The sequence below is a fragment of the Salvelinus sp. IW2-2015 genome, linkage group LG27, assembly GCF_002910315.2.
Source record: "Salvelinus sp. IW2-2015 linkage group LG27, ASM291031v2, whole genome shotgun sequence".
Taxonomy (NCBI): Eukaryota; Metazoa; Chordata; class Actinopteri; order Salmoniformes; family Salmonidae; genus Salvelinus; species Salvelinus sp. IW2-2015.
The window spans coordinates 8,214,422-8,231,474 of record NC_036867.1 but is presented as its reverse complement, the minus strand read 5'-3'; the positions used below and the strand labels follow the sequence as shown (position 1 = coordinate 8,231,474).

The 17,053-nt window shown below is 40.1% G+C and overlaps 1 pseudogene; it reads right to left on the bottom strand.

The window, feature by feature from the left end:
* Positions 1-245: 245 nt before the first annotated feature.
* Positions 246-15,863, bottom strand: LOC111953952 (myosin-7-like; annotated as a pseudogene).
* Positions 15,864-17,053: the final 1,190 nt, after the last annotated feature.

The window sequence follows — 17,053 nt, the reverse complement described above, 5'->3', positions numbered from 1 at the left end:
ATAAACCACATATAGGCTATGATTTTTAAAAGTCCAGTATGCCTCTAGGGTCAAAATTACACCAGTCTGTAGTCTGAGGGTTCCATGAAACCACACAAATCCTTAATGTTAGGCCAAAAAAACATGATATTGCTCATGGGTGTGGGTAAGTGTTTCCGTTTCTTTAATAAATAATGGTGAATTCCATTCTTCCAAAATCTAGTCTAGAATTCCTGTCTGAATAGAATCAAGCAATACACAGAGGGGATGTTTAAATTGACTTTATTCTTTATTCTGCTCATGTTCCATGGAGAATAGAGAAAAAACTAAAGCACTACAGTCAGGAGATTTTCAGAAAGGTCCATCCGAGAGCTTCACTCTTCATCATGTCCTTTCTGTGACACAAGATCGATGAAGGTTAAAATGTAATAAACTACTGTAAACACTAAAAAAACATTCTTACAATATTCTGTGCATTGTTAAATATATATTAAACTATGGGGCTCCTTGTTTGAGTGTATAGAATACACTATAAACATCATGAATAACACTAACTGTGTCTACTAGTAAATTAAAGATTTCACCAAATATTTTAAAAAGCAACAATGTCCTGTATTTATTGCAATAAATCTATCACATTGTAAGTGACCACTGAAACATATATATCATGCTTTTGCATATAAAAAAAAATAACATGACAGGGCACAATATTTCAATTTATAGTTATATGAATGATAGTAAGGTTATTGCAACGAGCATTGGCAGGCGTACAGAAGTTAATCTATCGTTAAACCATCAATACACAATCAAATCATCCTCACAACTGATATCAATTGCAACCATCATTGGCCACCGAATTTTCGCTCCCTACAGCGGATGTCAGCGTTACACGGAACCCAAACCGGCTGTGCGCGTGCTCCATCGTGCGCCATCTTGCATAAATTTGTTTTGTCCTCCCACACCAAACGCGATCACGACACGCAGGTTAAAATATCAAAACAAACTCTGAACCAATCACATTAATTTGGGGACAGGTCGAAAAGCATTAAACATGTATGGCAATTTAGCTAGCTAGCTTACACTTGCTAGCTAATTTGTCTTGGGATATAAACATTGAGGTCTTATTTTACCTGAAATGTAAAAGGTCCTCTAGTCCGACAATTAATTCACACATAAAACGGTCAACCGAATCATTTCTAGTCATCTCGCCTCCTTCTTGACTTTATATTGCGATTGGCAACTTTCATAAATTAGGTGCATTACCTCCACTGACCTCGTTCGTCTTTCAGTCCCCCACGAACCAATGAGGAGATGGCACGTGGGTACCTGCTTCTATAAACCAATGAGGAGATGGCATATGCAGGACTTGCAGCGCGATCTGCGTCACAATTAGAACTGACTTCTATTTTAGCCCTTGGCAAAGCAGACGCTCGTTGGCTCGTGCGAGCAGTGTGGGTGCAATAATTGAATAATATAGATTTCTAAATTTATTTTGCAATGCTCGTGCATGCGACGCGAGCGGTGTAGTCAGCCTGTTAGCTTGTAGCCCTGATTGCTGCCAAAGTATTTTCATGATATGGTGGGTATTATCATCGGAACAAATTAACTCTGCTTTTTAACAACCATTCCGTACAACCGAAACCAAGTATTTCATTGTTTACCACGGCAATCTACTCTGGCAATGTAGCATATTCATATTGTATGAATGGAAAAGTCATGTTGGTGTACTCCTTTTAATTTTTAGTTTCCAATTTCTGTAATCCATTAATGACTTTACTCTTCTAAATAAAATACGGGAACGTTTTCGTGGTTAGGTTGGCAGTGAATAGTAACATTTCAAATTTTGTGTGTATATACGTGATTATTTATTTATTTGCAGATCGTGATAATACTGAATAGTAAACGTTTATCTTTTCTTAATCCATTAATTAATTAAAAGTTGATCTTCAATAACTTTATTTTCGCAGAAGAGTAGCCTCGATGTAGGCATAATTTGGCATAATAAGTAATTGTCTGCAATTAAATATGATAACAAAATCCTTGTAATACCAGGATATTCTAGTCTAATCATATTTGTTTAGTTGTTATATGACATTACTCAGTTGAACTTTTTACTATATAGATTTAGTTGTTCTTGATGTTACTTCTTTCGGCGGGAGTAGTGAACACAGACAATGACCATTTCCGATGTCTAGTATCAAGCCGGCTTGGTGCCGTAACGTCATAATAACAGCTAGTCTGCTAGTTTATTCCGGTGTTCCTTTCATTGCAGCCACGGTTAGCACAGAGCTCTGTGTAATCTCCCGGAAGTATCGTTTTAAGGAAACCATTGCTAACACAGTGGTACCTGAGAAGATCAGCTTGTTAGTTGCAATCAACCCTTTATACTTACAAAACAATTGAGGTTGGGTCTATCATCATACATGGCATAAGGGAGTTTGCAAATTATAACCAATGTAATTATGTTGATTGAAAGAACTGACCTGGGAGCCAGCATCACAACTCTTGGCCTCACTCCTCATCCTTTCCTTTCTGTGACAGAGAGGATAGATAAATAATGAGAACCCTGTTTTCTGGTTGACATTTTACAATGGGGAACATCAACATGTATGTATAGTTACTTAGTAACAATTTATGCATTTATTACTTATTTTCTTCAGGAATAAATGAGTGAATATCGAGAATTGAAATTACCATTAAATAGAGTCCAGATACCAGACGTTAAAACTATTTAAGGTTGAGGCTTTTGTCATAGGAAACTGCAAAATGATAACCTATAAAACATTGTACATTGACAGCAAATTCACTGACCTTGGATCCGGCATCACGACTCTTGGCTCTCATCTTGTTGACCTGAGACTCAGCAATATCAGCCCTCTCTTCTGCCTCATCCAGTTCATGCTGAATCTTACGGAACTTGCCCAAATTGGCATTGGCTTGTTCCTCCTGTGAATGTTTTTAAATATGATTTAAGTTTCCAGCAAACACAACAATTTGACAATTACAGACGCATCAGTTGGATGATGGAAGGTTTTCTACTTACAGCCTCCTCGGAAGTTCTCTTGTAGGATTTGACCTTAAGCTGCAGTTTGTCCACCAGGTCCTGCAGACGGCTCAAATTTTTACGGTCTTCCTCAGTCTGCACCCAAAAATAATGGACAAACGTTTTTCGTACTGAATACAGTATACATTTTACATTTGATTCTGAACATGTTAATAGTGCACTTTCAACTTAAACTTTATGATGTACCTGGTATGTGAGTTCTTTAATGCGTCTCTCATATTTCCGGACTCCTTTTACAGAATCACTGCTCCTCCTTTGCTCCAGTTCCACTTCAGTCTCTAGCTCTCTCACCTAGAAATATATTAACGCACCATTTCCAATTACTTTCAATATTGAAGCTAGAAATATGACTAGAAATATGACATGTGATGTTGAATTAATAGAAGAGAATGTAGCTTAGACACTTACTCTGGCCTCCAGCTTCTGGATCTGCTTCTTGCCACCCTTCATGGCGATTTGTTCAGCTTCATCCAGGCGGTGCTGCAGGTCCTTGATGGTCTGCTCCATGTTCTTTTTCATGCGCTCCAGGTGAGCACTGGTGTCCTGCTCCTTCTTCAGCTCCTCTGCCATCATGGCAGCATCAGTAATGGCCTTCTTGGCTTTTTCCTCAGCATTTCTGCACTCCTGCACAGCCTCCTCCACTTCATTCTGAAGCTGGGATGTGTCGCCCTCTAGCTTCTTCTTCTGGCTCAGTAGGCTGGTGTTCTACGCATATATATAAAATGTTATTTGTATATTACCTCTACGTACATCAAGTAGCAGATATTTTAGGAGAACCCTAATTGTTCTATATTACTGTCTTACCTGTGAGTGCAGCAGCTGAACTCTCTCACTAACATCCAGCAGTTCCTGCTCAGCCAGTTTGCGGCCTCTCTCAGTCTGCTCCACCAGGGCTCTCAGCTCATCCAGTTCAGCCTGCATCAGGTTGTTGCGTCTCTCCACAATGGCAATGTTCTCCTTCAGGTCATCATTGCTACGAAGAGCATCATCCAGCTGCAGTTGAGAATCCTGTAGAGAGAATTACTGATTTTACTAGATTTATTGTATTGTTTCACAGTGTGGCTTGGCTTTTTCTGAAGACAAAAGCTATGTTTTTAATTCAATGGTGTGGAAGTAATACCTTCAGATGGGAATGGAGACCCTTAAGCTGCTTCTGGGCCTCGGATGCCTGCCTGTTGGCCTGGCTGAGCTGGATCTCCATCTCATTGAGGTCTCCCTCCATCTTCTTCTTCAGCCTGAGAGCTTCATTCCTGCTGCGAGTCTCTGATTCCAGGGAGCTTTGCAGGGTATCCACAACTCTCTGCTGGTTCCTCTTATTCATCTCCATTTCCTCATCCTTCTCTACCAGCTTCCGTTCAATGTCAGCTTTCACCTGATTGAACTCCAGCTGAGCTCTCAGAATCTTGCCCTCCTCATGCTCTAGGGAGCCCTATGAGAACACAGCCACCCATAGTTAGTAAAATCTTAAAATGTAGTTCTGGTACTTTCACTACCAGTAAATCTTTTCCAATCTCACCTCAGCTTCCTCTAGAGCAGACTGTATCTCAGCCTTCTCCTGCTCCAGCTGTTTACGGATCTTTTCCAGCTCATGGATGCTCTTTCCTCCCTCACCAAGCTGCTCAGTCAGGTCAGAAATTTCCTTTGTGGAAAATATACTTGTACATCAAACATTTTTTGTGATATCTGATCTCTATAACATATCGATCTTCAATTGACTAAGTTATATAACCCAATGATTCTTATGCTCTGACCTTGGAGGTTCTTGTTCTCCCTCTTCATGCTCTCCAGATGATCCAGAGACTCCTCATAAGAGTTCTTGAGTTTGAAGAGCTCCATGCTGAGAGATCTGGCCTCTTTCTGGGAGCTCTCCAGCTCAGTCTGAGACTCCTCAAACTTCTGCTTCCAGTCAGCCAGGATCTGGAAATCATACAGGTATTTTAGGTAGTTGGAATACAGTATATCATTAAGATAAGATGTACTTTATTGTCCATTAACTTACAAAGAATGGAAATGTGTCTTTGTGCTCAAAACCCAACCCACCGAGACACACAGGTGCTGGAAGCTATGGGTCAGCCACAGTGCAGTGCCCCTGGAGCAATTATTGGGTGTTAAGTACCTTGCTCAAAGGCAAAATGGCAGGCGGTGTAGGATGTAGAATGGTACCAGCAACCCTCCGGTTGCCGGCTAACTAGGTTATCCTGTCCGAGGATGTTGGCTAACCAGGTTTTCCTGTCTGAGGATGTTGGCCCACTTCTCGAACCACTAGGCTACCTGCCACCCCTATCATGTATAATAATGAAGGCTAATAGGACTTGTGTATTCCATATGTTTTTTTTTACCTTGTCAAAGTTCCTTTGCTTCTTGTCCAGAGAGGCAGCAGCTGCATTGGATCTCTCTACATCCACCATGAGATCTTCAATCTCATTCTGGAGTCTGTGTTTAGTCTTCTCCAGGGATGAACATTTAGCATTAACAGCTTCCACAGCTTCCTCTGCATCCTGCAGACGCTGAGCCAGCTTCTTCCTAGATTGGCATAGATGAGAAACACATTTCAGCTGCCTTTTTCTGTCTGAAATACAGTATAATGGTTGTTTAACAGGTAATCAATGTATTATATATTGATAATGTACAGTACATTTGTGTATCGCTCATTCAGCCAAGGTTCAATATCCTGAAATGTAAGAGGAAGTAATAAAACATCCTTACTTTGCGTCCTCAAGCTCCTCAGTCTTCTGGATGGCATCAGTTTCATACTTGGTTCTCCACTGAGCCACCTCAGCATTAGCCTTGGACATGCCACGCTGCAGCTCAGACTTGGCCTCCTGCTCCTCCTCATACTGCTCCCTCAACAGATCTGAGTCATGGCGAGCAGACTGCACTGCATGGGCAAGCGCGTTCTTTGCCTGGTAAGGACATTTTAAAAAGGATCTGTAATTATGCCTGATGATAAATGTTGTTGGATAAGGGACTCTGCATTCTTTGTCTAAATACCTTGACTTCCTCCTCCAATTGTCTCTTGAGGTCTTCAATCTGCTGAACGTTGGACTGCTTACCTCTAGTCAGTTGGGAGACCAGAGAGTCCTTCTCCTCCAACTGTCTGGCAAATTCACCTGTTTTCATGCAATTCAAATTATTTTAAATTATATTACTTGATCTGGTTATTTTTTGTGGGTGTTCATGTGGATGTCCAGGTTTTTTGTTAATATACCATTCTCAGTTTGAAGCTTTGCTTTCTGCATGGTAAAATCATTGATGGAACGCTGTCCTTCCTCAGCTTTCGTCCTGTATTCACTCATCTGGTCCTCTAGAGTGCGGCACATTTTCTCCAAGTTTATCTGAAAACATTCGTTTTTTTAGATGACACAGCACAACCTTCATAGATTGTATCTACTAACCTAGTGGCATGTGCAGTTCCATTTGCTATAGCTATCTGATCTCAGAAAGGTATTGTATATTGTCATTATGAATCCACTGACCTTAGCCTTGACAATATGCTCCATGTTGGAGACCACATCATCCAGCTCCAGTCTGAGCTCACTCTTTTCTTTCTCCAGCTTCTGCTTCACTCTCTGAAGGTTGTCAATCTGTTCTCCCAGGTCAACTACACTGTCAGCATTTTTCTTCCTCAGAGTGGCAGCTGTAGCCTCATGCTGCAGGGTAGCCTCTTCAAGGTCTCTGCGCACCTTCTGGAACTCAGCCTCCCTCTTCTTGTTCATCTCAATCTGGGCAGCAGTGGCTCCACCAGCCTCCTCCAGCCTCTCACTGATCTCTTCTAGCTCTCTGGACAAGTCTGCCCTCTGTTTCTCCACCTTGGCACGGGCAGCTCTTTCAGCCTCCAGCTCTTCCTCCAGCTCCTCAATGCGGGCCTGAAATGGTAGGAATTCAAATTTTCTGGTATGATCAGAACATAAGCATATGTAACAGAAAGATTCCCTTTTCAACGATGCTATTGAAATACCTGCAGCTCCTTCAGTTTTTTCTGAAGCTGGGCACCCATGGCCTGCTCATCCTCAATCTTGCTGTTGAGTTGGCTCATCTCAAAGTCCTTCCTGATAAGTAAATAACACATTTGAGCACTTTCTGTAAAATAACTATTCATGAGATTTTGTGGGTTGTGATCTTACTTCTTCATTCTCTCCTCCAGCTGCTGCTTGTCATTCTCCAGGTCCATTAGGCTCTCCTGGGTCAATTTTAAATCTCCCTCCAGCTTTCTTTTGGCTCTCTCAAGGTCCATTCTCACCTTCTTCTCTTGCTCCAGAGACCCTTCAAGCTGATAAAGGATATATTAAACAACATTCGGAGTCAGCAATTTACTGTAGCGTATTTTTAGGATATTACTAATTGTGTTGTACTTTTTGTGAATTTACTATTTGATACTCACATCATCAACTTGCTGTTCCAGTTTGGCTTTGGCCTTGGTCAGCGTGTTGACTTTGTCCTCCTCACTCTGCATCATCCAGCGTTTGTTGATGAGCCTCTTGCAGAGCCTTCTTCTCCTTGGTCAGCTTGGCAATGATTTCATCCAGAGCTGCCATCTCCTCAGTCAGGTTTTTAACCTAAGGAAACAGAACATTGTCATTACACTTTTATCCAAAATATTTAATTGGAATTTTAACATCACAAGAATAAAGATAAACTATTACCTTGTTCTCTGTGGCATGCTTTTCCTTCTCCACTTTAGCCAGAGTGAGCTCCAGATCATCAATGTCCTTCTTGAGTTCTGAGCACTCATCCTCCAGCGTCCTCTTCTTAGCAGTTAGCTCTGAATTCATCTCCTCCTCATCCTCCAGTCTTTCTGTCAGCTCTTTTGCTTTGGCCTCAAGCTGGATTTTGCTCTTGATCAGACCTTCACATCTCTCTTCAGCATCACCAATAGTGTCGTCTTGCTGTCAATGTGTCAATATTGTTATGCTGGTGAATGAGGACCCAAAAGCGACGTAATAGAAACAGAGTCTTTATTCCAGTATCAAACAAACAATGATTCTCCTGGATATATCAAAGGTAAATCCAAAACAGGAAACTGAAATCCTCTCGTCAGTAGAGAGGAACGACTGGATACGCGACCACAGACTGCAGGTCGCTTCAGGAAGGCACAGGCCGTAGCTGACATAGACACCTGCTCACACGCAGCATCTGAAGAAGGCAAAAACACGACAGGGCGGAACAAGGACACAGGACAGCAAACATCAAACAAGAATCCGACAAGGACAGAAGCGGAAAACAGAGGGAGAAATAGGGACTCTAATCAGAGGGCAAAATAAGGGACAGGTGTGAAAGAGTAAATGAGGTCGTTAGGAGAATGAGAAACAGCTGGGAGCAGGAACGGAACGATAGAGAGAGAGAGCGGGAGAGGGAGAGAGGGAGGAGGAGAGAGAGAGAGAGAAAGAGGGAAAGAACCTAATAAGACCAGCAGAGGGAAGCACAGGGACAAGACATGATGATCAAAGACAAAACATGACAAATATATTGTATATATAAGTATTATAAGTATTTTAAGTTTGTTTGGTGGAAAAATGTTTGGACAGTACAAATAATTGACAAATGCACCACTGATTGTATGTATTTAGCAAATCATGTTGCTCCTCTCTCTGTTTTTCTATTTCTCTAGTTAGCTAAAAGCTCATTTTGACAAAGAATGAGAATGCAACAACTGTAGTGCAGTTAAAGTTACTCACAGTTTGGACAGCGAGCTGCAGGTCATTCTTCTCTTGGATAAGGGACACCATCTTCTCTTCCAGCTCTTTTTTACGGGCTTCACTTTTAGCATAAGCCTCTTTAAGCTTCAGGAATTCTTCCTTCATGTTGGCCATCTCCTTCTCAGTCTCTGCTGACTTCAGCAGAGGTTTGATCTTGAAGTACATCTTCATCCAGGGCCAATTCTTGACACCCATGAAGGCACGAATGTTCCATTGGATCACAAGCAAGGCATCCCTGTGAAATTGAATAGAATTATACTGCGTTTTCTTCCTCCACCATATTGTCTGCAGAAGTTGTATCTATTCTTATTCAAACCTGCGGTCAACAATTTTCTGGAACTCAATTCTGGCAAGTAGACCACGTGATCGGGCCTGGAGGCCAGTGATGATAAGAGCGAGACGATCGTCTCTCATCTCCTCAAGGGTACCCAGGAGACCAGCCTTGAAGAACACCTAAAGATACACAAGTTCATAATGTAGTGCTTGTATTGTCTTGTATTTGGCAGGATTGTATTTTTATGCCAGTTGACCATAAATAACTTGAATGTGTTCTCCACAGATTTACAAAATGTGGTAGTTCTATTTAGATTGATGATTTCATGCCAATTTCTACAAAAATGACACAAATTGACCTCAAGTTGGCCCTGTAATGAGCTAATTATATTTGGCCAAGGCTTTGGATCCGTAGGTAACCGCACCTTTCTGCCTGCATCCTGCCTCCCTGGATCCCGCTGGAAAGACCAGTATCATGTTCAGTTTTTTTACCTTCAGGCCTGCATTTGTGTTGTCCCTCTCCCTTCACATTTCTCACTGTCAATTGTGAATGATAATTCTTCAAGTTTTACCGGTGAAATGTCTTTGCAAAAACTGCATGCCTTTCATTTGATCTCAATCAGTTTCATGGGAATATGCATTTAGATCTTCTAGTCGTGTAGATTGAGCGACTTTTATAGAAGATGGTGTTAACAACCTGTAGCATACCTGTGTTTTTTTTCAACTAAAGTACATATTTTGCTTAGTGGCACGCATTGTTGAATTCTGGCCACATGAGACAAAAATGCAACCATTCGCACAATCCTCCTAAAATCTCATAAGAAATTAGGTGCTGTTTTTTTCTTACAGTAACGTTATACTATGCCATTATAGTCAGTTCTGTTATGTACAATACTGTCATTGGGATCTTGCAGACATTGATTCAGCTTTGATCTAACTTTATTAAACAAGAACAATTCGCCAGAGTAGCCTGTTCTCTACGAGTAGAGCAGAGACTGTGCGTGAGTAGAGAATCCCACACATGCGCAGAAGCTTTGGGACCTTTAACCTGGGAAGAGGGGTCCAGAAAAGTCACATCCACAGCCACTCTGTTGATTTTAGAACTTCAATCCCAGCATGTTGACCAAGAGTTACACAATTTGGCAAGGTCTTTAAAAACATATACAAAAACAGTATGGCCACAATGCTTTTGATTGCTTATAAGTAGCTAATTTAGATCTGGATCTACCACATGGTGGCACTATACCAAAGAGTATAACAAACATAAGGAACACTTTCATAATATTGACTTGCCCCCCCCCCCTTTGCCCGCAGAATAGCCTCAATTCGTCAGGGCATGGACTCTACAAGGTGCCGAAATCATTCCACAGGGATGCTGGCCCAAGTTGACTCCAACGAGATGGCTGGATGTCTTTGGGTGGTGGAACATTCTTAATACACACGGGAAACTGTTAACAGTGAAAAACCCAGCAGTGTTGTAGTTGTTGAAACAAACTGGTGCGCCAAGCACCTACTATCATACCCCGTTCAAAGGCACTTCCATTTTTGTTTTTCCCATTCACCATCTGAATGGCACACGTACACAATTCATGTCTCAATTCTCTTAAAGCTTAAAAATCATCCTTTAACCTGTCTCCTCCCCTTCATCTGCACTGATCAAAGTGGATTTAACAAGTGACATCAATATGGGATCAAAGCTTTCACCGGGATTCACCTGGTCAGTCTGTCATGGAGAGAGCAGGTCCTCGACTTGACCCATTGGTTCTTAATGTTTTGTATACTCAGTTTTTATCTCGACTAGACACAGATGACATGAGGTAAGCATGATCAATGGTATATCAGCACTTATTTCAAAAGGCATTGTTCAGGTTACCATGATAGTGATGTATTGGTAATATTGCTGCTATTTTTCCATCCTGGTCCAACAGGTTGCTTTATTGCTTTTCATCTATTTAGAGAACTTACCTTAGTGTGTCCTAATCTGTACTGGGTATGGTCAATGTCCAGAGAGCCAAACAGTTTTTCAGCTGCCTTCATGTTGTCCATGAACTGACCCTCAGGGATAGCATTTGGATTGAGGATGCGGTATCTGAATTTAAATCAGAAAGCAAATATCTTAAAAAAGAGAACATTTGAATAGTTAAACAGTTGAATTTATTTTAGAAAGGAAATTGATGATTATTTTTACCTTTGTTTGAAATCAGCATACAGGATTCTGTTGGGGAAGCCCTTTCTGCAGATCCTGATGCCTTCTAGCACACCGTTACAGCGCAGCTGGTGCATGACCAGAGGATTCTCCATGGCCCCAGGAGTCTTGGTCTCGTTGGGGATGATGCAACGCACAAAGTGGGGGTGAGTAGACCTCAAATTGGTCATGAGTTTACCCAAGTTCTCCTGTGAGTATGACAAATGTAGAATTTTCCATCGGTGAATGAGTCTCCAAGTACCTTACGGGTCACCACAGCATTTAATGCTAACATGCCAATCCACAACATACTGGCATCTCAAATATAGCACAAATATAATACATTTGTTAATATTCTGACATGTGAAAACATCAGAAACATATTGATTTAAGCTCAGATTTACCCTGTGCAATGCAGACACAGTCTGGAAGGAAGAGCCTTTCTTCTTTTGATAATGAAATAACTATTCATATATATTATTATGACCACAATTTTGTCTATTTGTATTTATGTTAGTGGTTTGTAGTCTTTGCATATATAAACACATAGTACCTCCTTCTGCACCAGCATAGTTCACAAAGAGGTTGGACAGGAACTTAAGACTTGACTTCTGGAACAGTCCGACCACAGTCTCATTCAGCGGGTCCTTGTTCTTCACCAGCCAGTTACCAATGTTGTAGTCAACAATGCCAACATAGTGAACCAGGGAGAAATGGGCCTCTGGTCTACCCTTAACAATCCTAGGCTTCTGGAAGCATGCATTTTTGCCCAGATGGGTGTCATACAGCTTAGCTTTGAATGTAGAATCACTGGCCTTAGGAAACATGCACTCCTCTTCAAGGATGGACATGATACCCATAGGCTAGTGGAAGGAATGAATGAAAATAAATTAATGTTAAGGGAAAAGCATAGTGAATAAATATCATAATAATTTGTAATGGAAGCACATTTATTAAAATTTCCCTTGTAATGTTTGAAATCTCAAAGATTACTTAGGATTCATCATATAAACTACTGCACAACTGAAGATACCAACCCTTTCAATGAGGTCAATGCAGGCAGCCAAGTCCATGCCAAAGTCAATGAACTCCCAGACGATGCCCTCTTTCTTATACTCTTCCTGCTCCAGCACAAACATGTGGTGGTTGAAGAACTGCTGCAGCTTCTCATTAGTGAAGTTGATGCACAGCTGCTCAAATGTGTTGAACTGAAATAGAAGTTCACAGTTACTTTATCTTGTCTGCTGTAATTTTCTAGATTCCATTTTTATCAAATTTACATCAAACACTCACATCAAAGATCTCAAAGCCAGCAATGTCCAGCACACCAATGTAGTGCTGGCGAGCATTCTTAGTGTCCAGAGTAAGGTTGATTCTTATCACCATCCAGAGGAACATGTTCTCGTAAACTTTCTTTGACAGTGCACCAATGGAGTAGTACACCTACAAAATATAGAGAAAATAAATTACTGAAACATAGCCTCAACATAAACGTGGGAATTACAGGTATGAAAATATTAGCAACCCTATACAGAAGTGTTAGGCTCAGAATTATTAGCTCCTTGAAATGTAAAACTATTTTGAGACTCACCTGGTCAACATTCTGACCTTTGGTGACCCACTCATTTCCTACTTTGACCCTTGGATGACACAGCCCCTTGACTAGGTCAGCAGAGTTCAGGCCCATCAGATATGCAGCTTTGTCAATATCTGGAAAGGCAAAGTAGTATGATTGGAAGAGGCAATCTAACTGATTTTAGATTTTCAGATTTTTCAGATACTACTTCATAATGAAGTGAAAGGTTTTAAATCTTCAGCACTCACCCTCAGTGCCATCTGCCTCTGCTTGCTCCTCCCGCTGCTTATTCTTGAACTTCATGTTGCCGTAGTGCATGATGGCACCAACCAGCTTATAAATGCCATTCTTCTCCTCTTGGGAGAAGCCCAGCACATCAAAGGCATCCTAGTTCCAAAAATGCCATTGTTTTGTATTGGAGAAAGAGTTGGATACAAGTGGGAAATGATCGTATGTACATGTTGTACTCACATCAGTAGCCATTAGCTCATCTGCATCATTAATGGAAGTTACAGCAATCTCTCCTTGGGAGATGAAGGCATAGTCATAGGGATTGCTGGTGATGAGTAGCATCTCTGAAAAGAATTGAACAGCTCAGTTTAATTTGTGTTTGGGCTATGGTATAGGTCAAAACAAGATACACTCAGTATTAGGATTGGGGTCAATTCTAAAATTGGCATTGTGTTATATTATAAATAGACAGGACGGCAAATTAGTCCTAATCAAGTTTTGAAAAACTGCAGCTGGAGATTGATTTGTGTTAATCCAATTTCAGTGTTGCATACTTGCATGGAATTTAAATAATTTCAACTTTCTTATGAAAAAAGGAAACGTTACAACATAAATCACGCTACATTGTGCTGAGGGTTTTACGCTGGGGGATGGGGTAGCACACTCTCTGGGCTCGCTGCACCATATGAATTTAATTGGATTTCATCAGAAATGTTCAGTTTAATCCTGAATTACCTCAACCCTACTCAGTTTGATGATTCAATACTCACCCAGCAGTTCTGGTTTCTTTTGTGACAGGATCTGGTAGAAGATGTGATAGTCTCTCTCAGCCTTGAGCTGGAAAGTTACACGTGACTTCTCCAAAAGATCTGATCAGTATGGGAAAGTGATTTTGGTATTAATGTGTTTCCTGTCAAAGAGATCTGTTCAAGCCTGGGCAAATTGAGTATTGTACTCACAAGTCTCAATGTCAGCAGACGAAAGCTTCCCACTGACTCCAAAATGAATGCGGATGAATTTACCCTGCAAATTATAGTAATAGCATAAATTAATGAGAGCTGGATTCAAGTAGTATTTGTTTTCTTTTTGAATACCTTAGGTGCGCTTGATTGAGCTTGCATGGTGTAATGGAACTGATGGAATACTCCTAAAAGTTTAAATCACACATTTCTGGTAGGCTCAATCAAACACTGAAAGTATGTGAAACAGAACAAATACTTTTTAACCCAGGTCTGGTGCACAGACAGTCCCAAAAGGGAAGATTAGCTGATGGACCTGAGGAAGATTGGCTAACGTCATGACATCAGCTAATGGTTATGCAATTCAAATCCAGAAGATAAGATTTGAATGATATTTGACAAACAAACAAGACCAAACTTACGAATCGGGAGGAGTTGTCATTCCTGATGGTCTTGGCATTACCAAAAGCCTCCAGGGCAAGATTGGCCTGGATGATTTGATCCTCCAGGGTCCCCTACAACCCAACAACCACACAGTGTTAAAATGCTGCATTAAAATAAATACTGTAATGAACATATATTGGATTTTGTCAACATACTGTATGTCCATCCAGCCATGAAGAATGTTTAATTTTGGATCGATAATAATGAATATTTGCATTCTTTTTTACCTTTTTTTCTTCTGCTGCACTTTTCTTTCCGCTAACAGCAGCAATGCTGGCGAAATACTGGATGACTCTCTTGGTGTTAACAGTCTTTCCAGCACTGGATTCTCCACTGGGATTTAAAATACAAATGTTGATGTCTCAGAATTTCTCTTAATTTCAAATAGTCTCAAATGGATATAGCCTTTGGTTGATGTACTTACGTGATAAGGACAGACTGATTTTCCCTGTCTGTTGAAAGAGAAGTATCAGTAAATGTGACATTATCCAAATATCATTTGATTTATATAGATGAAAAGGAAAAGTTCTATTTTACCTGACAACATGTACTGGTAGGCATTGTCAGAAATGGAGAAGATGTGAGGAGGAGCTTCTGTCCTCTTCTTGCCTCTGTATGCATTGACAACAGACTGATCGTACACTGGCAGCCACTTGTATGGGTTGACAGTGACACAGAACAGCCCTGAGTAGGTCTGTGGAAGACAAGGGGGATACCGCAGATTTAGTTTCATTCATTTGAATTAATACTTGATTTATTGGAGATATTAGCAGACATGTCATTACTTACATAGATCATCCAGGCTGCGTAACGCTCTTTGAGGTTAAACAGCACAGCGGGCTCGTGCAGGAAGGTGAACATCGCCATGTCCTCAATTTTATCAAACTTTGGCGGGTTCTGGGGGTGGACGTCGTCCTCCTTCACAGTAACAGTCTGAAAGAAGAGCATATTCAATTGTTTTGTTAAATTTTTAAGGTGTAGAGACAAATCCTAACTTGACATTGATTACACACAGTGTTGAATTTTCGCAAATTATACATTTACATGTAATGCCTGATTTACTTGAAAGTTATATGTCATGTTAGGATTCTGCTTTTTTTTATTTTCTCTTGTGAGAATAATTTTAATAGTAAACATTAAAAACACATAACTCAATTCAGTTTATAAATAATAGTTCATCAATCATAGAGTTACCGTAGTAGAAAAATGTATTATCTTATGATTTTCCAGAAATGTTTTCCACCAAACTATTTACCTTTCCAAACTCCGTATCAGCGGTGACTTTAGCCCCATCTCTGCTGGTGATTGTGGCCTTGACGTACTCAACCTCAGGGTCAGGCACATAGCACTCTCTCTTTATGTCAAAGGGTCTAGTCTGGCATTCCATACGCTCCTTGTCTGATTTACGCAGAAAGGAAGCTGCGGCGACAAACTCTGCCATCAAACTGTCCCCCATTCTTAAATCTGTGCAGGCAGGAACAGAGTATTGAATACATACATTGCCTTCAGAAAGCATTCATATCCCTTGACTTATTCCACATATAGTTTTTTTCATCCGGAATTCAAAATGGATTAAATCGATTTAGTGAGTCCATGCAATTTATTATGTAACTTGTTAAGCAACTTTTTATTCCTGAACTCGTTTAGGCTTGCAATAACAAGTGGTTGAATTCTTATTCACTCAAGACATCTTAGCTTTTTGTTTTTTATTAATTGTAAAAATGTCTAAAAACATAATTCCATTTTGACATTATGGGGTATTGTTTGTAGGCCAGTGACACAAAATCTCAATTTAAATAATTTTAAATTCAGGCTGTAACACAACAACATTTCGAAAAAGTTAAGGAGTGTGAATGCTTTCTGAAGGTACATAATTTACACAAAGTACCAGGTTTGAGTTGGAATAATACCATGTATGCGTTGTTTTGTGTGTATGTAAATGCCCTCTGCCCACTTGGCACACACTGGTTGAATCAACGTTGTTTCCACGTCATTTCAGTGAAATTACATTGAACCAATGTGGAATAGACATTGAATTGACATCTGTGCCCATGTATGTATGTATGTACAGTATGTCACTCCCCTCTGTATTTATTTGGACAGTTAAGATAAAATGTGTAAAAAATAATCATCATCTGTGAAAAACCATCCACATGTAAATCTGAAGTTCAGCGCATTTTATATAGATACATACACTCGTATTTATTTTGACAGTGAAGCTAATACTTTTAATTTGGCTCTTTACTCCAGCATTTTGGAAAGTACAGAATGTCACCTTTTTATTTGAGGGTATATTCATACACATCTGTTTGACCATTTAGAAATGAAAGCACTTTATGTATCTAGTCACCCCATTTGAATGCTTTTTTTTCATAAGTAACGTTATTTGGACAAATTCAATTATACTGTAGTGTCTTAAAAATAAAGTAGTCAAACGTTGAGTATTTGGTCTCATATTCCTAGCACGCAATGACTACAAGAAGCTTGTGACTCTACAAACTTGTTGGAATATTTGCAGGTTGTTTTGCCCAATAGGAACTGAATGGTGAATAATATATTTTGGAGTCACTTTTATTGTAAATAAGAATAGAATATGTTTTCGGAACACTTGGATGGATAATAAATAATCATGAATGAATAGTGAAT